The sequence below is a fragment of the Schistocerca cancellata genome, chromosome 2 (genome assembly GCF_023864275.1).
Source record: "Schistocerca cancellata isolate TAMUIC-IGC-003103 chromosome 2, iqSchCanc2.1, whole genome shotgun sequence".
Lineage (NCBI taxonomy): Eukaryota > Metazoa > Arthropoda > Insecta > Orthoptera > Acrididae > Schistocerca > Schistocerca cancellata.
The window spans coordinates 206,374,740-206,391,692 of record NC_064627.1 but is presented as its reverse complement, the minus strand read 5'-3'; positions in this window follow the sequence as shown (position 1 = coordinate 206,391,692).

Sequence of the window (16,953 nt, the reverse complement as noted above, 5' to 3'; positions counted from 1 at the left end):
CGCGACTGCACGGACTTATCCCTTGACGCTTCCCGTGAGACTCACATTCCCAACTGTCCACAATTCTACAAATGTAATGTACCTTATAGACATTTGCCCATTCACTCATTACTCGCGCACGCTTTGTCGATTCCCGTAAGAGTTTGGGCAACCTGTGCGCATTCGCACAGACGAAGGTCAATGGCTGGGTAGCCTTTAACTATATACGTATATGAAGACAGCAACTGTCCTCGAAAGAACAGATTACTGTTGTTGACCGCGCAGCTTTACGCTGGAATAAAAGTGAAAAGTGACAAGAAAAGATAATATCTCTGAGAGAAAGAATGATGCTATAACAAAAAATATTCACCTGATAAATTAAAAATAAAATATATATATATATATATATATATATATATATATATATATATATATATATATATATATATATATATATATAACGTAACATGGTCCTTCGTTACAGCCTTCTGTTAGGTAGCGAGGGCCGCGCGGGATTAGCCGAGCGGTCTTAGGCGCTGCAGTTATGGACTGTGCGGCTGGTCCCGGCGGAGGTTCGAGTTCTCCTCGGGCATGGGTGTGTGTGTTTGTCCTTAGGATAATTTAGGTTAAGCAGTGTGTAAGCTTAGGGACTGATGATCTTAGCAGTTAAGTCCCATAAGATTTCACAAATTTTTTTAAAAAAAGGTAGCGAGGAACGCAGCGGGCACATACCATTCAGAACTCCAACCGGTGGACAAATGTGTCAGCACTACCAACAGAGACGTCCTGTTATGCAGCGATGTGTTTTATTATGATCCGTCGATCACCTCGAATGAGAGTGTCCGCACGCTTCCAATATTGCAGAGGTCACAGCTGTGTGGGGCCAGCCGGCATGTTGAAGATCGGACAGGTTTGCGCGACTTTGTTTCGGTAACGACAGACACCTCGCCCAACCACTCACCGTGCTTTTGTTCGCTGCCAGATCTCGGAGACATTCTGGAAGCGCCTATGAATATCTGCGATGCTCTGGTTTTCAGCCAAAAGAAACTCAAGTGACAGCTCTCTGCTTGGAACGCACCTCAGTTACAGACACCATTTTGAAGGCCACGTATAGCGCCGCCACTTATCGAAACTTCATGAAACTAAAGAGGCTGAAGCGGGAATATAGCACGATGTCCCACAACAAATTTCGCATTTTTTCACCAGAAATTGGCCGAGAAAAAATAGAGTTGCTTTAGTTATTGAACGCCCCTCGTATTTCACCTTGCCGCATCTCGCGCCCGCAGCGCCAGCAGGTGACAGTCTCGCTCTGGGCAGTCGCCATAACATTTTGTCGCATCAGTGAGCATGGGCTATGTGCGGGCCTGTCCACTCGTCTCTTATAGGGTGCCTAAGGGTTGCTGGTTTCTCGGATAGCTAAACAACAATTGGTTTTTATTACAATAAAGTACACTCCTGGAAATTGAAATAAGAACACCGTGAATTCATTGTCCCAGGAAGGGGAAACTTTATTGACACATTCCTGGGGTCAGATACATCACATGATCACACTGACAGAACCACAGGCACATAGACACAGGCATCAGAGCATGCACAATGTCGGCACTAGTACAGTGTATATCCACCTTTCACAGCAATGCAGGCTGCTATTCTCCCATGGAGACGATCGTAGAGATGCTGGATGTAGTCCTGTGGAACGGCTTGCCATGCCATTTCCACCTGGCGCCTCAGTTGGACCAGCGTTCGTGCTGGACGTGCAGACCGCATGAGACGACGCTTCATCCAGTCCCAAACATGCTCAATGGGGGACAGATCCGGAGATATTGCTGGCCAGGGTAGTTGACTTACACCTTCTAGAGCACGTTGGGTGGCACGGGATACATGCGGACGTGCATTGTCCTGTTGGAACAGCAAGTTCCCTTGCCGGTCTAGGAATGGTAGAACGATAGGTTCGATGACGGTTTGGATGTACCGTGCACTATTCAGTGTCCCCTCGACGATCACCAGTGGTGTACGGCCAGTGTAGGAGATCGCTCCCCACACCATGATGCCGGGTGTTGGCCCTGTGTGCCTCGGTCGTATGCAGTCCTGATTGTGGCGCTCACCTGCACGGCGCCAAACACGCATACGACCATCATTGGCACCAAGGCAGAAGCGACTCTCATCGCTGAAGACGACACGTCTCCATTCGTCCCTCCATTCACGCCTGTCGCGACACCACTGGAGGCGGGCTGCACGATGTTGGAGCGTGAGCGGAAGACGGTCTAACGGTGTGCGGGACCGTAGCCCAGTTTCATGGAGACGGTGGCGAATGGTCCTCGCCGATACCCCAGGAGCAACAGTGTCCCTAATTTGCTGGGAAGTGGCGGTGCGGTCCCCTACGGCACTGCGTAGGATCCTACGGTCTTGGCGTGCATCCGTGCGCCGCTGCGGTCCAGTCCCAGGTCGACGGGGACGTGCACCTTCCGCCGAGCACTGGCGACAACATCGATGTACTGTGGAGACCTCACGCCCCACGTGTTGAGCGATTCGGCGGTACGTCCACCCGGCCTCCTGCATGCCCACTATACGCCCTCGCTCAAAGTCCGTCAACTGCACATACGGTTCACGTCCACGCTGTCGCGGCATGCTACCAGTGTTAAAGACTGCGATGGAGCTCCGTATGCCACGGCAAACTGGCTGACACTGACGGCAGCGGTGCACAAATGCTGCGCAGCTAGCGCCATTCGACGGCCAACACCGCGGTTCCTGGTGTGTCCGCTGTGCCGTGCGTGTGATCATTGCTTGTACAGCCCTCTCGCAGTGTCCGGAGCAAGTATGGTGGGTCTGACACACCGGTGTCAATGTGTTCTTTTTTCCATTTCCAGGAGTGTAGATTGACAATACGTAACTTTGGTTTACAACAACGTGTCGGAAGCAATTGGCGACGTGCAAACAATCAGTGTCTTCCGCTATATAAAATGTCCATATATATAGTGCATATAGATCACAAGTAACTTCTACTAGTACCGTATCCGTCTTCTACTGTCCGGCCTAGGCTGGTAGGAGCGGCGCTTATATTCTCTTCAGCTAGAGGCCGCCCCTGTCGTGGTGCGGTCCTTGTCAGCGAGCTATTGACTCACGTCCTCTCACAGCCTTCTCTGCTCTTGCGCTCTTCATCTTCGTGCCGGCGCTTGTCATTGCGCCGGAACAGGCTATGTTATTTTACGAATAGCCCTTATATACGCTGACGTGACAATACTCATGGGATAGCGATAAGCACACAGACAGATGGCACTAGAAGCGCAAACATGAGGTATAAAAGGCGGAGCTGGATTGGAGGCAGTCAACCAGTTGCCGCGCCTTTACCGTTGTGTCCCACCCTCTCCCATCTCCACACCCTCCATCTCCTTTCCCAACGCAACTTCCACCGTCTACCCTTCCCGGAAGATGAGCTTCGCCCTGACATCTACCCTTCCTACCAACACTAACCCTATCTTTCTGCCTCCTCCTCCGTCCTCCTGAGCGGCTTCCCCCTCCTACTCCCCCTCCCTCTCTTGTGCCCCCTTTCAGTGTCCCTGCACTTCCTCCTGCCCTGTCTTCTCTCTTCCTCTCCCGCCCCACGTGTCTCCTGCCTCTTCATGTACCCACTGATGCCCCTCTTCTCTTCATCCCGCTGCTTCCCCTGCTGTCCCTTGCTCTCCCCTCCTTTTCCATCCTCTCTGCCCTTTCCCTCGGCAGGACCCGCCTGGCAGTTTTATTCTTCGTCCTGTGTGTTCCAAGTCGGTTTTAAGTGTGTTGTTCCAGAGTGTTTTTACTACTGTGGCCGACTTTTAACCTGTGCATGTCCATTCAGTGTCTTCTCTGAGTTTTGAAGAATCGCCAACTGTGTTTTTTTAACTTTCTGGTGACTTTTTTAACTGTCCTCCATGAACGTCTCTGTGTTAGTCTATTTGTTACCTCCATTTTTCTCCCATTATTCTGTTTTAAGTTCCCCTTTATCGCCTTATGTATGTAACATTTTATTCTTATTTTAACTTGTCATGTCACTCGGCTGAAGAGCGGCGGATTGTGCTGCTGACAGCCCTCCCCTGCCCATATGGGGCAGGGGAATGAAATCACAATAAAGAAAAAAAACTGGAGGCAGTTGTGTCTTGCGGTCCGGGAGCTTATACGTAGACTTTAGAAAAGTCAGACAGTTCCAGCAGTAGCAGATGGTTCCATGAGATGGGTAATGCATTCTTAAAGAATATCGATGTAAAGAATTTATTTGCAGGACTGTATTCTTGTTCCTGTTCATATGCTCGAGTATTAATGCACGTTTCCAGTCCACATGTAGGAGGCTGTGGAGGCAGTCCTCGACTGTATGCTTGCAAACTGCACAGCTGTAAAACTCATCGCGGTCAGACACCGATAATTCATCGATGGAGGCCAATTGGCATCGACCGGACGTCTCTTTCGTTTTGGGAGAGTGAATGCTTGATGATAAATATGCCGGCACTTTGTGCACGTGCATGAGCATATGCTGGTTACGAGATGAATCCTGGTTCCATCCCTCTGCATTGCTGAAATCTGCTGAACAGAATTCTTGTGCTTATTCCCCCGACACTCATCCATTATCATACTCTTCCATACGTCGTGTAGCGAACTGTCACCTAACCGACACCCTCAAAGGGCTCAAGGACCCACAGAGAGCCCAAGCCCCTTTGCAAGCGAATACACAGTAAAGTGAAACCATTTCTCACACGTTGCCACTCCAGAAGAAAAAATCGCCAAAGGCGATCGCTTTTTGGACACAACATGCCAAAAAAAAGCGGAGCTGTCATTTTTACTTATGTGATTCGTATGAAAATTTTCCGATGTTATTGTGGCCACACGACGGCAATTAACAGGTTTTGAATGCAGAATCGTTTGTTCTAGCTAGATGCATGGAACATTCAGTTTCGTAAATCGTTTGGGAATTTAATATGGCAAGATCCACAGTGTCAAAGGTGTACCGAGACTACCAAATTTCAAGCATTACCTCTCACCACGGACAACGTAATGGCCGACAGCCTTCACTTAACGACCGAGACCAGCAGTGTTTATGTAGTAAAGTTGTCAGTGCTAACAGACAAGCAACAGTGCATGAAAAAATCTCAGAAATCAGTGTGGGACGTACGACGAACGTGCGGCGAAATTTGGCGTTAATGGGCTGTGGCAGCAAACCAGAGTCGTGCACAGAAGCCCGCGGGCTGCGGCCGCGCTGCTCCGCGCTGAGCGAGCCCGGGAGTGTCTCCGGGCTGTTGGTGGAACTGGCCGCTGTTGCGAGCTGCGGTCTTCGAGCGGAGAGTAGAGCAGTGCTTACTGAAGTGACGCAACTTTTCCATCTATTTCTTAATACAGAGAATCAGCGCGGAAACTAAACGTGGTTTGCAGAGGAAGGAGCGCTTGCCAAGAAAAAGGGAAGTAAGAGAAAAACTAATCGGGTATAGAACCACACTGTATGAAACGAATCCTGAAAGTTCAATTAGGACGGTAAGCCTATAACGGATGGCGATGGGAAAAACTTTAATTTTGTTTGCCGTTCGCTCTGCATTAAAATTTACTCTCATGCTAAAGCGTCAAGTGCTACTTCGCGCGTTTCTCGCCGTCCGTGCGTGTCCAACAAATAACGGACTTCTGTGGACGAGAAACCTCTTCCTAAACCTGTTCAGGAGATAACTGTTGATAAATGCATGGCTACGTGTGCGTGAGGCCTTTAGTCGACACTGGAGCGACTTACAGAAAAGTATCCGCAAAGGCTATCGTACACCATCCCACAAACATGTCGCGGCACTTGACAGAATGTGCCAGAAGCCTAAGAAACATACGAGGGTAATCCCAAAAGTAAGGTCTCCTATTTTTTATAAGTACATAGACCTGTTTATTTCTACAATGGTTTACATCAGTTTACAGCTTGAATATTTAGCTATTTTTCGACATAATCACCATTTCTGTCGGTGCATTTTTGCAGACGCTGAGGCAGTTTTTGTATGCCCATGTCATACCAGCTCGCCGCCATGCTGTTCAGAAAGTTATGACCCTCTTCTTTCACCTCGTCGTCGGAGCTGAATCGCTTTCCGGCCAAATGTTCTTTTAACCTAGGGAACAGGTGATAGTCACTGGGCGCCAAGTCAGGACTATAGGGTGGGTGGGTGATTATGTTCGACTGAAACTGTTGCAGGAGAGCAACGGTTTGCCGAGCGATGTCTGGGCGAGCGTTGTCATGGAGAATGTGTACGCCCTTGCTCAACATTCCTCTTCTCCGGTTCTGAACTGCCCGTTTGAGTTTTTTCAGAGTCTCACAGTACCTGTCAGCGTTAATTGTGGTTCCAGCTCCGACGACGAGGTGAAAGAAGAGGTTCATAACTTTCTGAACAGCATGGCGGCGAGCTGGTATGACATGGGCATACAAAAACAGCATCTACAAAAATGCATCGACTGAAATAGTAATTATGTAGAAAAATAGCTAAACGTTGAAGCTGTAAACTGATGTAAACCATTGTAGAAATAAACAGGTCTATGTACTTATGAAAAAATAGGAGACCTTACTTCTGGGATTACCCTCGTAGTTATGCCTGAGGTAATTGGTCATATAACAGAAAGTGAATGCGCAGCAACAACAGACATGTGGACATGCAGCGCAATAAGAAACCATTAACTGACATGTTGCCGCCCGGGGCAGCCGCACGGTCTAGGGCGCCTTGTCACGGTCCGAGCGGCTCCTCCCGTCGGAGGTTCGAGTCCTCCCTCGGGCATGGCTGTGTGTGTTGTCCATAGCGTAAATTAGTTTCAGCTAGATAAAGTAATGTGTAATCTTAGGGACTGATAACCTAATCAGTTTGGTCCCATAAGATCTTACCACAAATTTACAACCGACGTGTACGCTCTCCTACTTTGTCGATTGGATTCTCAGATCTCGAGTGTTGTTTACAACCCAGTTTCCAGATGAACCAAAAACGGGCGATAACATTCGAAGAGAACTGTTGAGACGATTTATGTCTCTTGGTCCCTTGCCCCTCCTAATTTGAAAGACATTCATTTTACGACTGATCAAGACGCCAAAATTGTCACTGCACTGCGCAATTGTTCACGACTGAATTGCTCCTGCCATATGCAATACTGTGCTACGAAATGCTTTTAATGCGGAGTATATATATGAGTCAACTGTCCATAAAAATTGTTCAAATGGCTCTAAGCACTATGGGACTTAACATCTGAAGTCATCAGTCACCTAGACTTGGAACTACTTAAACTTAACTAACCTAAAGACATCACACACATCCATGCCCGAGGCAGGATTCGAACCTGCGACCGTAGCAGCAGCGCGGTTCCGGGCTGAAGCGCCTAGAACCACTCGGCCACCGCGGCCGGCCAGTGATACGTGGAATCAGTTTCATGCTATAGACGATATACATACCATTTCCGTCAAATGAAAACAACATGGTTGTATTCTTGTTTATTCCATCCCCACATGAGAACGTATGTTGAGAACGTATGTTGCGCCAAACGAAAATTAGGGACAAAGCACGTCATTGTTATATCCCTGTGACAAAAAACGCGCTATTTCCGTATTCATTAGGTCACGGCAACTAGTGTTTATGGGCTATCAGTGAGATGCGTAGCATATCATTTATTTGTGTAACTTATTTTAATAATTAATCACCATTTAGAGACTCCACTTCATCCTCATGTCATATTTTCTGGTACTCGTTACAGACTCGGTAACGCCTCGAAAGTGTGTATATGTCAGCATAATTGTTAGACATCCACTGAATATTAAAACAGATTTGCAGTAGCCTTCAAAAAAGTTTTGTCTACATAAATGAATGTATAAATAGAACAATATTCACTGCTAAATAAGTAGACATTTTATTGGTATATAATAATCGCAATTCCCAATGGTTGCTTCTGTCATTTAGGCAGGTCGGACACTCTGTGACATTTCAGTTTGCACCTGAGCGTGGACACAAAGCAGAAATCATGATTGTTTGAAATAAATGAATATTAATTTACAGTTTAATGGCGGAAATTTCGTTCAAAACAGTTGCGTATGTTGCGGAAATGAGGCTTTTAAAAATTCTTCTTGTGCTCCAACGTGAATGGAACGGAAAGAAGCCCCAATAACTGCAACACTGGGAAGTACCCTCTGCAGTGCATTCCACAGTGGATGTATAGCTATAGACGACATCCTGAGGTGTCGGATATTCTGCCGGATTTCACAGTTGTTCATGTACAACAATACGACAACGTCCACAAGGCACACGCCTTGTCAGACGTAGAGAGTTTGGAGGCAGAAGTAGAGCGTCTAGGTCAGTGATCTGCAAACATTTACACACAGCCAAACACATTCAAAAGGTTCTTCAACGAGTCACTTCGCCACACAGTCTAGAACAGGGCTTCACAACATACGTGCTCGCGGAGCAAGCTGTGAGCAGCAAGGCGCAAGCACGGAGCAGCGCGAGCACGCTACCCCCACTACCGGACCAGAGCGGAGAGTGGGGAGAGTCACGTGGGGCACACAACAGCTGCCGCCAGTCGGTGTAAATCCGCGGCCACCTGCAGGGATATCACTCACGAATTATTACTGCGACAAATGAAACAAATAAAGGAGAATGTACACGTGCCACATAATTTTATTAGCTTAGTGTATGCCTCTACCATCTGTAGACACTGAAACAAAATAATTCCACGACAATCCCAAATTTTCAACACTTTCTTCAACACTACTTAAAATATCACCTCCAGTTGTAGTGTTCTTCATGGCTACTGCATCGAGGAGCTCCTCCCTCACCTGAAGATCTTTATTAACACCTCCAATAAATATGGCAAGCTGCGCTGTTCCAGTGATATCAACACTTTCGTCCAGAGCTAGAGAATACGCCATAAAATCTTTACAAATATTTGCAAGCTGGCTCTGGACGTCGTCTGCCATGCCCTGTATGCGACGCATAATGGTCATGTTAGATAATGGCACAATCCGAAACTGTTCAACTTGAGATGGACACAAATGTTCCGCTGCAACTACCAAACATTCTTTTATTAAATCGCCATCAGTTAAGGGGCGCAGGGATTTTGCTAAAAGCAAAGCAATTTTGTAACCCACTCTGAGAGCTGCCTCAGTTGATTTTTCTTCGTCGTCCAGATCTTCTTCGGATAGCTTCCTTTTAAGTTTAATAACTTCCTGTTTACGATCTGATCAATCACATTTTCCACGTCCGTAGTCTTTCGCGTGGTACGACATATAATGTCGCTGCAAATTAAATTTCGTAAAAGAATTCAGCGTTTTGTGACATACTAAACATTTTGCAACACCATCTTTTTCAGTAAACAGATACAATTCCTCCCAATGGGGGTTGAACTGCGAAAGCATGGTTGGGGTTACACAACGGTGACTTCACATGATTCTTAACCAGTGAAGTGACTGTTAAGAGCTGATCGTAGTACTTTAAACGTTACACAGTCGGCGCGAATTCAATAGGCACGCTGCGGCCCTATTCAAACGTGCGCGCGCATTTCCCTTCCCTCCCCTCCCTCCCTACTCCGCGACCTTGCACCTGCTCGCGAGCACGTGCCTGAGCAGACGCGAGTACTCGCGCTCAAAACCGGCTTCAAAACCGGCCAGTTGTTAAGCCCTGGTCTAGAAGAAGAGCAAGATGAAGCAAAGACTGCGGCATACCTGCCCTTTGTAGGAGCTATTTCTACCAGAATCAGAAAGGTTCCTAGGAAGCATAACATCAAGTGTGTGTGATGTCCACCAATGGGAAATTTGAAATTGACCTGAGCAATGAAACCAGGGATTTATACTATTCCTAGCCAAAGTGGCGTGTCGTACATTCGCCAAACAACTTGGAAGTGGACATCAGATGCAAAGAGCATCAGAGGTACATCTGTCTAAAACAAGCAACTAAATCAGTCATTGACGAACGCTTTCTGGAACTAAGTCATTCCATGAACTGTGATGAAACGAGGATTCTGGAACAGTTCCTCAGAGACCGGAAGGGTGTTAGAAGAGATCTGTTGAGATAAAGGCGATTCATGATACTGAGTACCAACTCAGTAGAGCCTGGGATACTGCGCTAGAATTACTGCCAACGAAATGGGGACAGCAGCAGAACTTCACAAAAAAGAAGACCTGAGGTGTGGACAAGGGGAATGAACTCCACACATAGCACCAGGCGCACCAGACCAAAGATGGATCGTCACAAGACGCTTCTAGCAGGGGCGGACCACAGACGGAACATCTAGAACTGCACCGGAGCGAGACAGAACATTAAGGCCGGTTCCCACTAGAGCGCGGCAGCGCGGCGTGCGGAAACGGCAGCGGCAAGCGTTTTTCGCGTTGACGCGGCGGCTCGCGGAATTGGCGTTCCCATTTGGAAGCGGCAGACGTTAGCGGTAGCCAATGACGGACAGCCACTGAGGTACGGGGCAGGACCCACTGAAACGCGCGGTGCGTTTGATTAACTATATCTTACACCTACATGAAGGAAAGACGAAGTTGGGTGAAGACATACCAATTTTTCATTTTCTGTACAATGTACTCTTTCACATATTTCATTATTCATGTTTTCTCATTTCACCATAAACAGATTTCATGACTACCGTTCACGATTGTTCACTATCTCCTAACACATTGAAGCAATGTACAACAAGAGAGATTATTCAGATAGTTAAGCGAGACAAAAATTTAAAATGTGGTACGGTAGCAGGTACACGAAAACAGTAAGAACACAAAGGCTAGGTGGAAGGGATGAAAGTGGAAGCCACCTGATAGAATTTCCCACAGAGCATAATGTAATCATCGCCAGCACCTTGCTTAAGAATCACGAAAGAATAATATATATTTGGAACAGTTTTCGAAACCAGATTTTAAATTGTAAGGCATTTCCTGGTGCAGACGCAAACCTGACTGAAGACTGTCAATAGCAAGAAAAGCGTTCTGAAAAAGAAAATTTATTCACACCGAATATAAATGCTAATGGTTGGATACTGTTTTACAAAGGTATTTGTGTGGAGAGCAGCCTTGTATGTAAGTGAAACGTGGACGATGAACAGTTCTGTCAAGAAGACAATGGACGTTTTCAAAACATGGTGATTCATAAGAATGCTGAACATTAGATACGAGGATCGTGTGACTAAAGAAGAGGTATGGAATTAAATAGAGGAGGAATAGGAAATTACGGCACAACTTTGACAACAATAGGGGTTAGTTGACAGGACGTATTATGGGGCGTCAAACAGTGAGGAAAAAGGGGTTGGGTGATAATATTCAGATAATAATCATCTGGTGAAATACTATTCTACTATTTCATCTATTAATGTAAGCAGTGAATTTACTCTTCCATGCACTCTTTAAAACATTTAAACCAAAACTGAAATCAGCTGAACACCAAATCTTTCAACCACTGTCTGACAACTACTGGATTCACTTTCAACTTTCTATAACTATCACTGGCTAGCCACACACACATACAGATATAAGGAGAACAAAAATAAACAAACATTAGTTTTCAGCATATAATTCTGCAGGTTGGCAACATGGAAATAAACAAAGCAGACAGGAAGGGACATGAGGTGAACACACTGTAGTTACGACTTTAAATCAGAGTTTTCGGTAAAACGTCTACTGCTAGTGACAGAAGAAAAAAGAGCGAACATGAAGATGTGCTTATGTTCCATAATCTAAGTTTTAGTTCAACCTCCAGCATGTGACCAGGTGAGGGGAAACGTATATGTCCGCCAAAAACTCAATTCACTGTGAGTAATCAGTCATTCACGTAAAAAAAGATGTGAACTGTTTTATAATCTGCAAGTATCACAGATCAAAACAAAACTGAGTCATTCTAGATTCCACCGAAGATGCCTTAAAGTAAAAGGCGAAACGCGTCTTGAATCAGTAAAGTACACTGGATAAAAAAAAAAGAAATGAAATAATCAATAGCTCTACATATTTAGTAAATTACATCTTATGACATACCAGCAAATTAGTTTCGGTTTAACTTCTCATTCGACATGCTATTAATGCCATTTAAAAAAATTCATCTATCCCTTCTGAAAAACTGTAGTTACTTTCATATCTCGGTAGATAAACAGATTTAGGATATTTATCATGCGACGAAATACATGACTTTTCACAAGTTATCGTTTGCAAAAAACACGTTTCGATTTCTTGAACCGTTTACGAAATTTGCGGTTGATACAACCACATGGTTTACGAAGAGCAGGACGAAGTACCGGTCGCGTCGCGAGCAACCTGCGCGCGGTCACGGCACAGCCCGTCCGTCGACATATCAGTCAATATCTCGAGAACGGTGATAGCTATCGATGTGCTCTCAGCTTTAAAAACAATTTCGATATGTTGACTAAATTTCATACGCAATAATGTATTACCTAAAATGAACTGTACGCAAAATCCACGCAATGCGTTTTTACCTCTGCACACTCATTAAAATTTCGTGTAAAGGTTTACGTAAATGCGCTACAGCAAGTAACCACCACGAATAACGAAAAGAAATTCGGTTCTTTATCGAGAGAAGATATCAGGCTGTAACATGCCCAAGAATCAAATTTTTCTACCGAATAGTTTCCTTGGAATCGGATGATAAGTATTTCATAGCTGCCGCCGCGTCCGCGCCAGCGGTTCGGCGAAAGTTCGCGTGGCCTGGGGTTCCGTACCTGACGTCACGCCCAGCGCGGTCTGTGATTGGCGGCGCGCACCTGGGGCGCGTCACGCGGCAGCGGAAGCGGTTCGACATGGTCAAACCGCGACGCAGAGCCCGCCGCGCCGTGCCGCTGACGCCGTTTCCATGGCAACCACGCCGCTGACGCGCGGTTTTGACGCGCGGCAGCCCTAGTGGGAACCGGCCTTTAGCATGTAGACAGATGCAGCGGAATGAAGCGAAAGACCAGCACTCCATCTGGCGCACCCGACCGATCCCCCCCCCCCCCCCCCGGCTGTGACCCACCTCCTATCAGACGGTCCACAGCAAACTACTCCAACGCTGACTGACAAAAATACAACAATATCCTTACAGAGCAGCTATTGTTTCCAGTCAGCGTCACAGGCGACAATGACCTACAGCTCATAACCGACTGTCTACAGTCAGCAATCAAACAGGTTACTGACAACGCCATAATAACTAAGAGGATTAACAAATAGAGACCAATAATCCCCCGCAAAGTCCTAAAACTGATAAAAAAGAAAGACTATGGAGAGAGATGCGATATACTAAGAACCTAGAACTAAGATGACTGTGGAACAGACTCAAAAACAGTCAAAAACATAATCACATACAGACAATCCAAGCGCAACAATACCTGTCGACAACCATACTAGAAGACAGGAAGAAAATTCTGGAAAAAACTCAAACACTCACCCTAACTAACAACGAACTGAAAACAGAAAAACGAGAGCAGACCAGTTTCTTCAAACAGGTCCTGCAGCCGGTCTACTCCTTTCCCCATGACAACTTCTTTGACGATGTCCTCAGACGAATTGTAGAACTCCAGCTTACGCGAATATTTACAACAGCAACGGCAAAAACGGAAGACGAATGCACCCTGACAAAAGAAAAAAAAATCGCTGAAGCCATCCACTCAGGACGAAACTCTGCTCCTGGATAAAATGAAATCAGACGACTACACTTTCAAACAGTCTCTCCACACATCCGTGTCGCTATCCTACCAAAAATCTAACTACTGCAACACCTACGATACCCTATTGATGACCTGGAAAACCAGCAAAACGATCATGATACTAAAAGCAGACAAACCTATGATCATACAGACCATTCTCTCTGTTGAACGTGATAGGGAAAACATTCGAATGTTTAATAACAGACCAACTCAGACACTTCGCAGAAGACACAGGACTACTCCGCATGCTCCAGGCAAGATTTAGACGAAATCAATCAACAAATGACCCCTTTAAGCTGACAAAGCCGGCCGGAGTGGCTGAGTGGTTAAAGGCGCTACAGTCTGGAACCGCACGACCGCTATGGTCGCAGGTTCTAATCCTCCCTCGGGCATGGATGTGTGTGATGTCCTTAGGTTAGTTAGGTTTAAGTAGTTCTAAGTTCTAGGGGACTTATGACCACAGCAGTTGAGTCCCATAGTGCTCAGAGCCATTTGAACCATTTTTTAAGCTGACAAATAGCATCACACAAGGTTTCAACAATGGGCGATGCATGCTCGCAGTGTTCCTTCGTATTGAGCATGCATTTGATACAATGTGACAACTGGTATTGCTCCTCGAACTCTGCTGTTTGGGTATCCCCACAAAAGTAATTAAGCTAACTCAAGCTACATAACAAACAGAACGTGCAGGATATGTACAATGGACAAAACTTCCACAGAATTCACAACCCAGGCAGGCTTTCCACAAGGAGGTATCCTCTCCCCATTACTGCTGGCACTGTGTAATGCTGCCATCCCACGATATGTGACTAGACAGTTGTGCTGTACACGGATAGCACTGCATACTGGTGCACTGCTCCAATCACAGTGACCATATAACACAAGACATCCACATACCTCTGAAAACTACAGAGCTGGCCGATGTGGCCGAGCGGTTCTAGGAGCTTCAGTCTGGAACCGCGCGACCGCTACGGTCGCAGGTTCGAATCCTACCTCGGGCATGGGTGTGTGTGATGTCCTTAGGTTTAAGTAGTTCTCAGTTCTAGGGGACTGATGACCTTCGCTGTTAAGTCCCATAGTGCTCAGAGCCATTTGAACCATTTTTGAGAACTACAGATATGGATGACAAAATGGAGGATCAGACCCGACCCAACCCAACCAAAACACAGATGGTATTTTCCCAACACAGAACCTGACTGGGAAAGGACAGCAGGGTGACATGGACATATGACACATCCTATGGAACACACAACTAACACTTACCAACTCAACCATGTACCTTGGCATGTTCCTGGACAAACACTTAAACTAGCAAATGCGTATTGACTACCTGTTTAACATGACACGTAAGAGACAAGTACTAATCCGACAAGTGCAAGGATTCCGTCACGGCTGCAGCCTAGAAACGCTGCATACGCAGAGGACCTTCGTCAGACCAGTCTTAGAGTATGCAACTCTCTAATGAAAAGACTGGACTTACCAACAACTAGGCACCGAAAAAACCTTGCCCAAAGTACAAATAAATATATGCACAGAGACACAAAATACCTCTGCACACTTCTCTAACTCCGCTCCCACCATGACCCTTTCATCAACAATGCCCCCCACATCATCCCATCTCGATGCCAAGCAGTGACCCCTCTCAACCACGCATCCACTCTCTCTCTCTCTCTCTCTCTCTCTCACACACACACACACGCACACACACACACACACACACACACACACACACACACACACACACATGCACACACACACACACCAATATGCACACAATGAATACACCAAACAAAAACACAGCTTGTACCCTTGGCTAGGGTACCTCTAACTGCCCCTTTGCCCCTTCCCCTCCCACTCCCTCCCCACAGCTAACACCAGCTCAGCAACTCATCCCACCAACAACACAGCTACTGTCCTAATCCTAATCCGCAAGATATTCAATCCCTCACATCACACTCCTGTCCTACTAGACCTGACTACTCTTTGCACTGTATTATTCTGTTATTTTATAGTGTTTTGAACCAACATTCTGTTATGTAGATACCATTATTACCCTACATAAAATTAACATCCAGACCTTATTTAGTTGCCCAGTTACATTTTGCTATCTCAATATTTTACAAACAACCTCTTATTTTTCACTTATATCTAATACGTATTTAAAATATTTCTTTCATTTTCTATGTTTAATTTTCCTTTAATTTTCTTCAGCTTGTTAAACTTATATTTGCTATAATATTCTTAAATGTGCCAACGAACTGCAATGGTTTGGAAAGAATCAAGATCTGCAACTGGACGAGACTGCTTTTCTTTTCTTTCCATGAGTACTTAAAAACACGCTGTTTTCTCCAAAAGGGCTTTATTCTGCACTGTTTACTTCAGTATCTTTCAAGTCCTGAAGCAGCACTCCTTTCCTTATAATTGTTCTTTGAGACCAAGAGTTTTTGAGGTAAACTTTAAAACTTTTTCGGCAGGAATCGATGCGTATCCAAGAACAGAAACAAATTATTTTTCTTGCTTGTAATACTCACACGTCCTCCATAGCAATTCCCAAAGCCTGACTATTTAACGTTCTCCACGGCACAATGGATTGTCACTTGGTGAACGAGATTTTTTGGTGACATTCAAATGGTTCAAATGGCTCTGAGCACTATGGGACTTAACATCTTAGGCCATCAGTCCCCTAGAACTTAGAACTACTTAAACCTAACTAACCTAAGGACATCACACACATTCATGCCCGAGGCAGGATTCGAACCTGCGACCGTAGCAGTCCCGCGGTTCCGGACTGCAGCGCCTAGAACCGCACGGCCACCGCGGCCGGCACATTCTTTAATGTAAAGAAATTGTAGTCACGGTGCTAACAAAACAAAAACAGGCGGTCGCGTACTAACATACAATGTTCACACGGAAGCCGTCAATGTACACTATGTGATCAAAAGTATCCGGACACCCCCAAAAACATACCTTTTCCATGTTAAGTGCATTGTGCTGCCACCTACTGGCAAGTACTCCATACCAGCGACCTCAGTAGTCATTAGACACCGTGTGAGAGCAAAATGGGACACTCCGCGGAACTCACGGACTTCGAACATGGTCAGGTGATTCAGTGTCACTTGTGTCACATGTCTGTACGTGAGATTTCCACTCTGCTAAACATCACTAGGTCCACTGTTTCCAATGTGACAGTGAAGTGGAAACGTGAAGGGACACGTACAGCAGAAAAGTGTACAGACCGACATTGTTTGTTGACTGACAAAGACTGCCAACAGTTGAAGAGGGTTGTAATGTGTAATAAGCAGACATCTATCCATACCATCACGCAGGAATTCCAAA